General features: G+C 41.1%; 1 protein-coding gene across 1 annotated transcript in view; it reads left to right on the forward strand.

The window, feature by feature from the left end:
* LOC110071828 (opsin-5) overlaps window positions 1-13,580 on the forward strand; it is a 95,536-nt gene that overhangs the window by 12,227 nt on the left and 69,729 nt on the right. The window lies entirely within an intron of this gene.

Below are 13,580 nucleotides of genomic sequence, written 5' to 3' on the forward strand. Positions count from 1 at the left end.
TTTTGCCTGGGGGTCAGAAATAAAACAGGAGAGTGACTCATAGAATTCTGCGAAGCCGACAACCTGGTTATTGCACATATATGCTTCAGGCAAACAGATGACTATACCCATGGACATCACTAGATGGTCGATAGAGAGATCGAAGAGACCATACGTATAATCAAAAGTGTTGTATAAAGAAGCTATATTCTCTACCAAAGCAAGACTAGGAGCAGACTGTGGATTAGACCATGTGAACTGTTAATATTAAAAATTAGAATAAAATTGAAAAAGATCACCATAGTGCCAAAATATAATTTAAATAACAACTCTTATGAAATTGTAGTCCATATAAAGAACAGATCTGCATTACTGGATTCAAATGACCAAGACCCAGAAGAACTATGGATTGCAGCCAGATATGATAGATTAAAATTTGTTGTTGTTTAGTCGTTCAATTGTGTCCAACTCTTCGTGACCCCATGGACCAGAGCACGCCAGGCCCTCCTGTCTTCCACTATCTCCCAGATAGTGGACGACTATCAAAATCATGATTAAAATACAAGAAGACTATTCCACAGTCAAGAAAAGAAGAATCTAGGTGGTTAACAGATGAAATTTTTGACTTTTAACAAGAGAAAAGAAAGCTAGGTGTTAGAAATAGAGTCGAAATCCTAAATATAACTTTTCAGTTATTGCCACATGGATAATGAGGTCATGAGTTCCAAGCACTTAGAAGGAAATTTAAACCTATGTTAGGGATGCTGAATGATCTATTACCAGATCAGGATAAAATAAAGACAACAGAGAAACAGTATATTGAAGAACTATACAACAGAATTGAAAGGATGACTCTTTCTGGGGGCGGGGGAGAAAATACTATAACAAAGAACCTGCATTTTTACAAACTGTAGTAAAAGCAGCTCTGAAGCATTTGGAAGAAATAAATCACCCGAAGTAGATGAGATACCAATATAATTATTTCAAGCTACAGGGCATTAAAACAAACAATGGCCACTGACTAGAAATGATCAATATACATTCCAGCCCCCCCCCCCACAAAGGAAACACCAAAGAGTGCAGCAACTACAGGACAATTACATTTACTTCCCACGCAAGTAAAGTGATGCCCAGGGTTTTGCAACAAGGACGTCTGCCATATATGGAGTGAGAAATGCCTGTTGTTCAAGCTGAAAAACAAGAGGCACTGGAAGTTGGAAAGATATGTTGGCTATGAGAGCAAACCAAATAATTTTAAGGAAAAAACCAATTTATGCTTTATAAAACTGTGAATCCTTCTAAAAGAAATTGAGGTACCATTGTGTTTGTTTGTTCTAATGTGTAACCTATAGAGTGGTGCCTCGCTTAACAATATTAATTCGTTCCAGCGAAATCACTGTAGAGCAAAAACTTCGTAAAGCGAAATAAAAAAGCCCATTGAAACGCATTGAAAACCCCTCAATGCGTTCCAATGGGCTGAAAACTCACCGTCCAGCGAAGATCCTCCATAGGGGCGGCCATTTTCGCTGCCTGTAAAGCAAGGAATCTGTCCAAAACACAGCAAGGAGCCATTTTAAGCAGCCGGCAGCCATTTTGAAACCTGACAATCTGCTGTTTTTGATCATCGTAAAGCAGAAATCGGTTCCGGAAGCAGGGAACTGATCATCGTTAAATGAAAAAAAAACATTTAAAACATCCTTTTGTGATCGCAAAAACCTAATCGTCAAGCGATTTTGTCGTAGAGCGGGGCAATCGTTAAGCGAGGCACCACTGTACTATGGACAAGAAACTAAAATTAATACAGGATATGGAGAAGGAGAACAGTTTCCCATAGGCAAAGGCGTAAGACAAGAATATATTTTATCTCCTTGTCATTCAATCTGTATGCAGAATGTCATACAGAAATCCGGATTGAATTCAGATAATGGAGAGGTAAAAATTGATTTGATTCTTTAAGAAAAACTCCAATTTATGAATGCAGGATATTGTACTTTTCTGTCCATGATCCAAAATATCAGGAGATGGTCTGATATTGGTGCACAGTTATTGTGCTTGCATTGCCGGCAGGAAAAAGGATACCAAGTAAAAGGGTAGCCTGGATGCTGACAATCCCAATGGCAGCAGTCATGACTCTACAGGATACCCTCTTGTCCTTCCTACCATTCACAAAGTGGCACCAAGCAAGGGAAGCTGACTTCTTTTTTCATCATTTAACCACTTCTCACCCACAGACAAAGCAATTGTCATGTTTTCTCAAAGCACTCAAAGCTGGGACAGATGCAACTGCTCTGTGCTTCTGCAATGCAGAATTTTTTTGAAAATGCCTTACATAATTTTATGTCAATTCCCTGGAGATACTTGTCAAAATGTTCCTTTCTGAAGGACTCTCACTCCATTAGTTTCTTTAAAGGGAGACTTAAAAAAATTTTTGACTCTCCAAATAAAACCTGTCTTGTGACTGTTTCCATGAGCTCTCTTTGCCTCCAAATCTCTCCCTTCCCAGCCCATGAATCTGTAATAATGCATCTAATTTGCAACCATGTTGCTGGCAAGTCTGTTCCCTGCAAGTTCAGTTTACAGCAAAGTTACTATTTTACTGTTTTGGAAGGTTTTTTTTTTAAGGATTAATATTTCAGCCCCTGAAGCCTGGATTGCTTTCCAATAAAACAAGTGGATGGGGCCAACTGTTCTGTTTCAAGATAAGCAAGTTGGGTCTTTTCGATTCATTTGATCTGTTTTAAATCTGGAGATGTTTAAGGTTGCTTCTTTTAGCGTGGGAAGGTGAGGGGAAACAGTTTTAATTTTTTTAAAAGAGTAACTCAAAACGTTTTGCCCAAACATCCCCAAATTTGACATAGAGCATGAACAGATTGCTGCCTCTATGTCAAATGTGTTGCTGATCCAAAGGTCAGTTTGAAAGTTGTAATTTTTAAAGACTCCACCCTTATTTTTAGAATTGCTTGGCAGAATATTGATTTGCTGTGCTGCACAATAACATACATGCATTCTTGTGCAGTGAGAATGAAAAAATCAGCAGCTGATGACAGCATATTACTGGTTGAAAGGAGCAAAAGCAGGATTGCAGTTCAACCTTAAGAATGTGAAAATCACAGCTATAGAAGAATTACATAACTTTAATGTTGATATTGTTAAGGTTCTGTACTTCAGTTCAGTAATTAATACAAGTGGAGACTACAGTTAAAAAAAATGAGAAGACTCAGACCTAGTCAGTTTGTTGTGAAGGGACTAGAGATGGGTGTGAACTACCAGTTCAGTAGTTTGAGCTGGTTTGTCCTTCATTTGGCACTTCCCAGCCCTGCCTCCTCTGGCAGTAATCCACTCAAAAGCAGTGTGTGGAGGAGGTGGGGCAGGAAAGCTGGGGTGCTGCCTCTGAGTGGGCGCCTACCAGAGAAGATGGGGCTGGGAAGTCCTGAACAACTGTTTTTCCAAAGGAGGAACCAGCACAAACCACCAAACTGATAAACAAACAAACAAACATTGCTTTATTGTTTAACTCAGTGGTTCTTAACCTTTTTGAAAGAAACGCCCCCTTGAGCCATTGAAGAAGTTATCATCGCCCCCCTCCCCATGGTGATGATATTTATTTATTTATTTATTTATTTATTTATTTATTTATTTATTTATTTATTTATTTATTTATTTATTTATTTATTTATTTATTTAAGACACTTAAATCCAATGACCCCTGAAAACAAAATTCAATTCCAAGAAAATGAAATGCCCCCAAAAACTAACATTTAATAATTTAGTTGCAAGCGAATTTTAAGACGCAAAAAGAAATACAGTATAAAAAGGGCATAAAAACAAACCGCAATGCAGGAACTAAAAATTTCAAGACAAAAACTCTGAAACTAAATTAAGATTGGAGGAAAATATATATTCATGCACACTGTAAAAAGGCTGCAGCCATCTTCACAGGTTTGGCTTGCTCCAGCGCCCCCTACCGCCCCCTTCTGCTCCAGCGCCCCCACACCGCTCCTTTTTGTTCTACTGCCCCCCTGAAAAATGAAATCGCCCCCTGGGGGGCATTATCGCCCACGTTAAGAGCCACTGGTTTAACTGATTGGACTGCAAGGTTTCTTGTAGACTGACACACTCACATGGAGACACACACATATACACAGAGGGTGGAGAATGGGAAGGAGCAAGGGAACTGGCAGCTGGGCTTGGCCTGAGGGAAGGTACACCAGTGAGTGGCAAAGAAAAATTGACCAGAGAAATTGACAAAACTGGCAGGTTCTAGGCTTGTGAAAGAAGCTTTCCTTCCCACCATCAACAACTTTTCACTTTCATCTTGCTATATTTTCTGATTTTTTTTTTTAAAAAAACCTGAACCATATTCCTGTTTGTTTGCCTGCCATGTTTCTAGCATGCATTACTTGACAGACTCCACAGACAAAATTTACACTGACCAAAGCATTCACATATGCTGAAGTGGTTCAAAAGAAATTGATTTCACAAGTGGTTTAAAATAAAAGATCCTCTTGTGGCCAAGTAAAATACCTCACTTACCAAACCACACCCCAAAGCTTCCTGGCCAAAAAAAAAGAGAAAAGAAAAGAAATAAAAAAAAATCAATGCTTGGTGTGTGTCATGTAATTGGAATTCTTAAAATTAATTGCAAACATGCTAAACACAAGAACAGATTTTTTTTAAAAAAAAAGCGTAACTGTGCCCAAAGTTGCTTTTTTAAAAAAAGCTCACTGCATTGATGTATTTTGCAAAGTTGGATGAAACTTAAGAGTTTTATTCTGTTGCGAAACTGGACCAAGGTATGGCCTAAGGCATGGGTGAACAAAATGAAGTTCTCTGAATGTTGTTGGATTGCAACTCCCATCATTCAAGTGTCAATACCGGCTAGGCGTGGTAGGAATTGCAGTCCAAGACCATCATAAAAACTGCACTTAGCTTATCCTTGGTTGATAGCATAGCAATCTCAGTGAAGTTATGCAGGACAGAACCCAGTCGGTGCCTGGAGGGGGCGACAGCTTGAGCAGAGCAGGGAAAATTATTTCTTCAAACTCCAACTTCAGAATCTGCCTCTGGAACTGTAATTAGAAAAAGTAATTTTCCAAGCTCTGAAGATTGACTGATTGACTGAATTTATTTTATATCCATGCCACCTTTCTCCCAATTATGGGACCCAAGACTGATCACAAATTATCAAGGAAACAAATCAGTTTAAAACACAACAAATCATTACATAAAAAAAACAGTTAAATGTATATTGGTACTAAAATAATTAGTTCAGACTGCTCAAAACATCTTTAAAACAGGTTGCTCCTATGTTGGCATGGGGCCCATTTGGCCCAGCTCCAGCTGGCAGAGGTGGTTTTAGTCTCGTGGTGCATGGAGCTCATTTTAGTGAGGTGCAGCCTTGCTCTTTGGAGGTATTGAGGACCCCTGTCCAGGGATCCTCAATGGATATATAACCCCAGTCACCCTCCAACTCCAGACTTCCTCCTTGCTATACATGTCAGCCACCTCGCCCTGCTCATTGTGCCTATCTCTCTACTTCCTTGGGGTTCAATAGGTCGCCCAGGACCTGTGACATGCTTCTCTCCCTCTCCCCTGTGTACCCACTTCCTCCTCTAGTAGCCCCCAGCTGCAGAGATGCCTCAGCCTCTTTCTTCCCCCACCCCCAAGCAGGTGTCAGATGCCCCTTGTTCACTGTGTTTTCCCCTCCCTTCCAGGACAGGTGCTCCTGTTCTTTCCCCATCTAGCTCAGATGCTGTCACCTGGGTGTCTCAGGAGGGAGAAGACAGCCCAGTAAGGGAGCAATCAGCAACCCCGTCACAGACAGATTCTTGTCCATTATTGTAGAGAGGCATAAAAGACATCCTTTTGTGTTTGTTGCATCTGAGGCATGTGTCGTAAGTTGTTTTCCCAGGGAAAGAGGAAGGCTAGTTTTATTGATCTAACACACGGTTGAGCTGAAACCAACATAAGACTCTCCAGATGTTTTTGGATAACAACATCCTTCCTCATTGGCTCTTCTGGCTAGAGCTCATAGGAGCCGCATCCAGCAACATCTGGAGAGTCACTAGTTCATCTCTCAAGTCTTTATTGAACTCCAACAACACCTAATGTTTAACTGCTGGGGCTGCAGACTCTGGGAGTTACAGTCCAGAAAAGGAACTATTTTCAAGCTCTGCATTAAAAGCTTTAAAAGTTAAATTGCTTTTGCCCAGAGACTTGGTTATTGTTGTTTTTAATGAGGGACAAACAACAACAACAACAAAAATGTTTTTTTTGTGGAAGGTTGTTCAAACATTCTAGGAATGCAGAAACAACCAGGAATGTCAGTAGTGGCAGGAGTGCAGGCCTGGAAGCAATAAAACGACCTCACTGGACTATTATCTGTGGGCATGATCTTTGTTTTCATCATCCCAGTTGGGAACGGAGTGCCGAGAAGAGCCATTCCATTCTGATCTTGGTTAGTCCTTAAAGGGTAGCTATGAAGAGCTGTAAACCGATGGTCGAACTCACATGGCAAAATATCTTCACCTCTAATTTACCTCATAGTGTATGTACGTTGGCAGATGGGGTGGGGGGTTAGGCTGCATGTGGGCCTCCAAGGCCATTTTTGTGTCTCTCCGGCTCCCCTTGGGCACTCAGCACTTCCACATACTCGTCTCCTAATCTTTTTGCCCAGCCAGTCCACTTGTACCCTCTAAGGGGTGATGTAGAGCAATTTCACCATGTTCTCAGGAGTTCACTACACCCCTGGCATCCCCGTGTTTCCTCTTATTTTAATTCTTCAAATTTGGCCACGAGAGGGCATGGGAGCACCTTTTAAGAACTTTTTTAGTTGAACCCATTTTTCCCTTCACAAAAACTCATTGTACCAACTTTTATAGTCCATAACTTTTCTGTTAATGCATACAAACAATGAAATTAAATGTGGAAATGGGTGTGTGCCGTCCTTAGGCTGCTAGCAAATGGGCCTCACTGATATTGTCTACCTTGGGCTAGACCTTACCTGAATTCCAGGAATTTACAAAAACAAAAACAACACCAAATATATATTCAAAGCAGTAAGGTATAACCATCCATTTAAAAGCTCCCACTCAGGCACCCAGTCACTCGGGGAAAGCTGGCCTGAAAAGAAAAGTTTTCTGGAGGAACAGCAATTAAGGGGTCAGCCTGGCCTCCTATGGAGGTGAGTTCCAGAGTCTGGGAGCAGCAACAGAGAAGGCTCTCTCCAGTGTACCCAACAAATGCATACTTGAAGGTGGCAGGACCAAGAGAAAGGGCTCTTCTGATGATCTTAACTAAAGAAGGGGGCTTCGTATTTGTATATGAAGCCCACTGGCACAGGTGGCTGGTTTGATGAACACCCAGTCCCAGACATCACTGGACCACATACTGCACGATGCGTGGTGCTGGCATCAGCCACTTTGCAGCTGAGTAGGGAGACCCAATTTACTGCTGTGAATTGGGGTGCAGAAGATGACACTAACCACACACACCATGTGGTCAGTGATCCAGCAGAGTCTGGGAGTGGATATACATCAAGCCGGCCACTTAACAAGCAGGCTCATAAAGGGAGATACTTTGGACCTAATTTAAGCAATTGGACTGGGTAACTAAACTTTTGAGCACAATTTCCTAGAAGTATCATAGGGAAATTTATCTTTTAAGCCCATATTTCAAGCATTAGCATTGTCGTGTGGTGTATCTAGCCATTTAGGCATGTGGAATATCTAATAATTTTAAGATGATTTAAACATTTTAAAAAAACTATTTTGATTTTGAATTTATTTTAATACATCTTATATAAGCGTGTTCCGAAATTATGATATTCTGTTGTTTTAGCAACTCATGTTGAGGACTGCCCTCGTTCCTTTAGGGACTAAGGTGGGACACAAACAAACAAATAAACAAATTGTAATTGTCCACTAAGTTTACGCTTGGCATTAATTTCAGTCGGTCTTTCTTGACACAAGAGGTGAGCTCCCTGAAATGATTGCCATAAACAAGACATCGAGATGGGATTTTTATTGGTGGTAATACAGTATTAAACATGCAAAGCAGCTTATTCATCCTAACAATGATGGAAACATCAGAAGCGAATAATGGTGTCAAGGCTCCTTTTGGGAGATTCCTGGTAGGCAAAACCAGGCCATCAAGGAGAACCCTCATTTCAGAAGCTCCTTGAACATGACCTCAGCGTGGGAGGAAGAAGGAGACATGACTGCACATCCGTAGGTTTGTTTTTCTTTGTTTAGCTAATCCCATTAGCTAAAGTTCAATCGAAGCTGAATGATATTACAAATACTGGAGCCAGAGGTTGTGTTATGACAGGCCGAAGAGAGATCCTGAAATAAAAAAGGCTGCATCAAATATTTGTACATATAAGGTGCACCTGTTTTATAACCAAACCAATATTTCCACTTTAAGGCAACTTGCTTCCAAATAGTGAATGTTCTTTTCCCCACCTGGACACAAGCTGGTTTCCAGAGAAGGGAAGGCTGGCTATAAACTAAGTTTTGAAGATCTGCTTTTTGCCTCTGGGTAACATTTTCAGCTTCTAATGGACCAGTATTTCATATTTTGTGGCCAGAAAATGCCACCATTTTACTCATTTAAGGGGAGAAATAAAATTTTAGTTAAGAGTTTGCAATAAAATTTATAGCCAGCAGAACTAGCAGGTTTCTGACAAGAAAAACTGGGCTCCAGGCTTGTCCCGTTCTGTTTGTGACCTTCAAAAGCACAGTGATCATCACGTTTGAATGAACTGAGTAACCCAACCTGACTAGGCATTATGATAGATTAGCCAGCAGGGGTTCTCAACATGGTGTCTCTGGTCACCAAAGTGTCCAGAGACACATCTTTTGATGCCTCCAGGCACCTGCCCTTCCAGTTTTTCATGTTTTGTTTTTAGGTGCTTTTTTAATTATTCCAAAAAAAAAAAAAGCTGGGAGATTGTTACAATACAGTGGTCTTCAGTAACATCCATTTTTCTTAGGAATATTCTTGGACCCTACATATTATAAAATAAGGATGATTGGTGGCTGAGGCCCATTGTTTTGCTTTAAAACCAAATCTTTTAGAGTATCTTGTCCCATAGAACCGCTGCCTGTTTTACCAAATCCTCCTAGACCTCATTGTTGCAGGTGGCCACACTGAGAGAGCCAAGGAAGAACTCAACTAGAAGTCAAGTGTTTTCGGTGGTGGCCCCTGCACTTTGGAATGGCTTCCCTTGGATATCCAACAGGCTTCCTCCCTTCAAAACTGGGGAAAAAAAACAGATCAAGACCACGCTTTTTAAAGAAGCCATTAAATACCATTGTCCTGTTCAGTTAGTCTGGCCTGACCCATGTGCCACTGTGATTTGTCACCGTTATTTAGTATTTCAGCCTGTTTATTTATCTGTTTGTATTTTATTGATTTATTGGTTATTTTAATTTACTATTTTTGTTTTCTGGGTGGAGTCAGGGGAGGGGGAATAGGGTTTATGTTATGTTGTAAGACTGCCCAGTGTAGTGGTTTCCACTAAGTGGGCAGTATAGAAATATTATAAATTAAATAATTTAAAGACATGCTCAGGGGGAGGGAGAAAAAGAAAACTGTAAACCATAATTGGTAGGGAGCATCCTGATGGTCATTTGTAAGAGAGAGAGAGAGAAAGTTCCTTTTTTGTAACTATATTCATGTCAGTGTGACAAGTGGTCATGCTACTTAGTTTATTCCAGGATTTGCAGTAAAGAAATATTCTCCAATTTCTGCTAAAATGAGTGATTGGGAATATCCTAGGTGATCAACAGTGATAGTATGAAGCAAAGGGATGTTTTTGAGGTAGTGTTTTAAGGGGAAACTAGTTCCTTAAGATGGAAAGTAGAATATGCAATGGAAAATTACAACAGGCTTGGAGAATGCATATTATCCTTTGCCAAATATTCTTGAATCTCCTGTATGACATAAAATTGTGGAGTTTAACACAGGTCACTGTAGAAAAGATTTATCTCAGGATGACAAGAATGTTTTGTATGGAGACTGTAGCCAATGAAGAAGTACTAAAGCAAATGGACAAAGACCAAGAAACCATGAACCACATAAGATGCAGAAGGCTAGAAAACTGTTGTTGTAGACTGAGAAATGAAAAGTACAAATTGCTACAGCTGATCATTCCAATAAAGCAAGGAGAAAAACATATGAGCTAAAGAACCTGGAAGATTGATTTGATACAACACTACATCATGGTTTAGCATAGATGCATCCAGAGTCAATATAGACATGATGTTGGACAGTAGGTTTTATTTAAACAGCTTGAGTTACATGTATTATTTGACAGTCATATTGACCAGGTTATTCGGCAAGCTAAGTTGCAAGTACTGTAGTTTAAAAAAAAAACTTATATCTGCTAAAGAGGGTGGCTGAGAATAAATTGAAGAACTGAGAGGATTGATATGGAGCAAAGGGGCATTTGGGGGTTTCTTACATCATTTGAGCTGCAAATACTTTCACACATCTTGGAGAGGCACACAATCCTAAGGACAAGTCCATTCTGATCCACGGCATTATCTGTGTTCAGACTTGTGATCAGGTTGGTTCCTTTTGAAATGACAATTGAATGCCTTGAGTACTCTTCTCTGAGAGAGGACTGGAAGCCAAAAGTCTGCACTACTTCCCATTATCTTTCAACCCTACGGTTCTCAACTGGCCAGAAATGAATGAAACGGTCATCATTTTAACTGAAAGCTTAGGAGATGTGTTTCATAGGGCTGTCACAACTTTCCCACCCTTCTTACAGGACAGTTACCTTATTGCAACTTGGCAATCCTACTTCACCAGAGGAATATAGCAGTTGTGAACTTGGAATAATATCTGGTGTTTCCTGGTAGGCGCACATGCAAGAGGAGGTAGCCCCATGCCATTAATTCCGAAGCATTCAGGCTACCCTGATCTCTTGCTTACCATGTTCCTCTTAGTAATACTCTGATTAACAGCAGAAACAATGAAGAGTCCTGTAGTACCTTGAGGACTCAAGGTTCCTTCAGACAGAGCTGTTGCTCTCCTTAAAGTAGAGGGTTGTGCTTGTGATTTTGCAGTTATTATATCTACCATGCATAATATGATCCTCTTATTTCACTTAGTACCATGCTTTTCCCCCGCCATGACTTTCAACTCCTTTTTCCCCCTCATGAAAACATAGTTTATTGCGGGGAGAGGTGAGTAAAAGGGATGGTTATTAATATCATTAGTCTGGTACTGTGTCCCCAGATTCTCACTCTCTCCTTTGATCACTGGCCAAACGTACTGATAGGAACTTGGAGGCAAGAATATCTGAAGACTAATAGCAACTCCCTCATCCCTGATTGCAGCACATACTCATTGGGGCTCAACAGATGTTGAATCTAGTAATGTCTGGAGAGCAACCATTTCCTTAACTCTGATATTGAGTTTGACACAGGGAAAACTGGGGTTGAAACCCATTTTTATCTTCCAAGTCGGAAGCATTCACTGCCTTCTGTCCAGCCTTCCTCACCAAATTTTTCCTAGCTATGTGTTCCTGAGTCCTATAAAGCAGAGGCAGGAGGGAGGTAGATTAGGATTTTGTTGTCGTCGTTTAGTCGTGTCCGACTCCTCGTGACCCCATGGACCAGAGCATGCCAGGCCCTCCTATCTTCCACTGCCTCCCATAGTTGTGTCAGATTCATGTTGGTTGCTTTGATGACATTGTCCAACTATCTCATCCTTTGTCGTCCCCTTCCCCTCTTGCCTTCACACTTTCCCAACATCAAGGTTTTTTCCAAGGAGTCTTCTCTTCTCATGAGATGACCAAAGTACTGGAGCCTCAGCTTCAGGGTCTGTCCTTCCAGTGAGCACTCAGGTTTGTTCTTCTAGCAGTCCAGGGGACTCTGAAGAGCATCCTCCAGAACCACAATTCAAAAGCATCAATTCTTTGGCGGTCAGCTTTCTTTATGGTCCAGCTCTCACTTCCATACATCACTACAGGAAAAACCATAGCTTTGACTATTCGGACTTTTGTTGGCAATGTGATGTCTCTGCTTTTTAAGATGCTGCCAAGATTTGTCGTCGCTTTCCTCCCAAGAAGCAGGTGTCTTAATTTTGTGGCTGCTGTCTCCATCTGCAGTGATCATGGAAAGTAAAATCTGTCACTGCCTCCATATCTTCCCCTTCTATTTGCCAGGAGGTGATGGGACCAGTAGCCATGATCTTAGTTGTTGTTTTTTCATGTTGAGTTTCAGACCGTTTTTTGCACTCTCCTCTTTCACCCTCATTACAAGGTTCCTTAATTCCTCCTCACTTTCTGCCATCAGAGTGGTATCATGTGCATATCAGAGATTGTTGATATTTCTTCCGGCAATCCGGCAGATTAGGATTTACCAGCAGGCAAATCTCCATGACATTTGTGGTAGGTCACCAAGTTTTTCCGCAAGCTTTGAGAAGTTACCTTTTTTTCAAATTGGGATTTCCAGAAATCATTGCCAGTGGAGTTGTGGTCTACAAAAAAATAACACTTCAAACCTCTGGAAATCCAGAGCTGATACTAACCCAGTACTGTAACCATTGCACTACCCTGGCTCTTAACTGTGTAGAGTGGGAAGGAGATTGCAGTCTGAGCATGTTGAGAATGACAAAAAATGTGAAACCCAGCAGAGCAATGGAAGTATAACTGATAATGACTTGATACCATCACGTAATCAGGTCATGCACCTGCCACATCACACTTTTGCCGGGAAAAGAGAAGCGAGGTGCAAAAGAATAAAAAATGACTCAGGGTGATATTCATAAAGGATCAAAGTAGGTGCCCAGGAATTAATCAAGAAAATGTAAATATGATCTGTAGCTGTAGGGAGGGGGAGGGAGGGGGTGCACTATTTGTTTCAGTCTCTTTTAAATAGATATGGAAAGCCTATTTAAAGCTGTAGCTTATGTTCTTTTCATTTCCAAACACTACTCGCCTCCAAAGATTAATTACTATTCTGGGGGAAGGAAGCCTTTGCTGAATGGTTTTAGTGCTTGTTTTTCTTCTGCTAAGACAGCAGAGGTCCCTGAAACTTTATCTCTGTAAGCTTCCAGCATCCATAGCAGAACGTCAGTGGGTTTTTCTTTTTTTAAAAAATAAACCTTGATAGGAAACACTGATCCTATGGGCAGATGTTTGGGGCACATGTGTAAGGCTGACAACAGAAGCTAGCTTCCAGGGCCCTGCTGTGGCCTGCACTGTAGCAGGAACTTTCCACTGGACTCCCTGAGCCCCATTGGAGGGCTCCTCCTCATTTCCTTGAGATTCCTCCCTCCTGCCCTGCTATTGCTACTCCATGCATGCTGTGGCCTTGACCTAGACAACTCTGCACCACTAAACAGAGTTGCAGCACATTTTTCACAAGTGGGGGAGACTGTAACTAGGTGGCATGGGGTCTTATGAGTCTGCTCTTCAGACCACTCATGGCAGATGCACAGTTTAAAAGGTCCCTGATCTCCCTCGTTTTATTTCTCTTAAATTGGACTTGAGGGGGGACATCATTCCAGATGGAGGACACCTTCCAAAAGAGGGCCTTTGTCTGATAACCCTTCAAATGGACGCCCGTCTTCTTTAAAAGAGGACA

The sequence above is a fragment of the Pogona vitticeps genome, chromosome 4, assembly GCF_051106095.1.
Source record: "Pogona vitticeps strain Pit_001003342236 chromosome 4, PviZW2.1, whole genome shotgun sequence".
In the NCBI taxonomy this organism is placed as follows: Eukaryota; Metazoa; Chordata; class Lepidosauria; order Squamata; family Agamidae; genus Pogona; species Pogona vitticeps.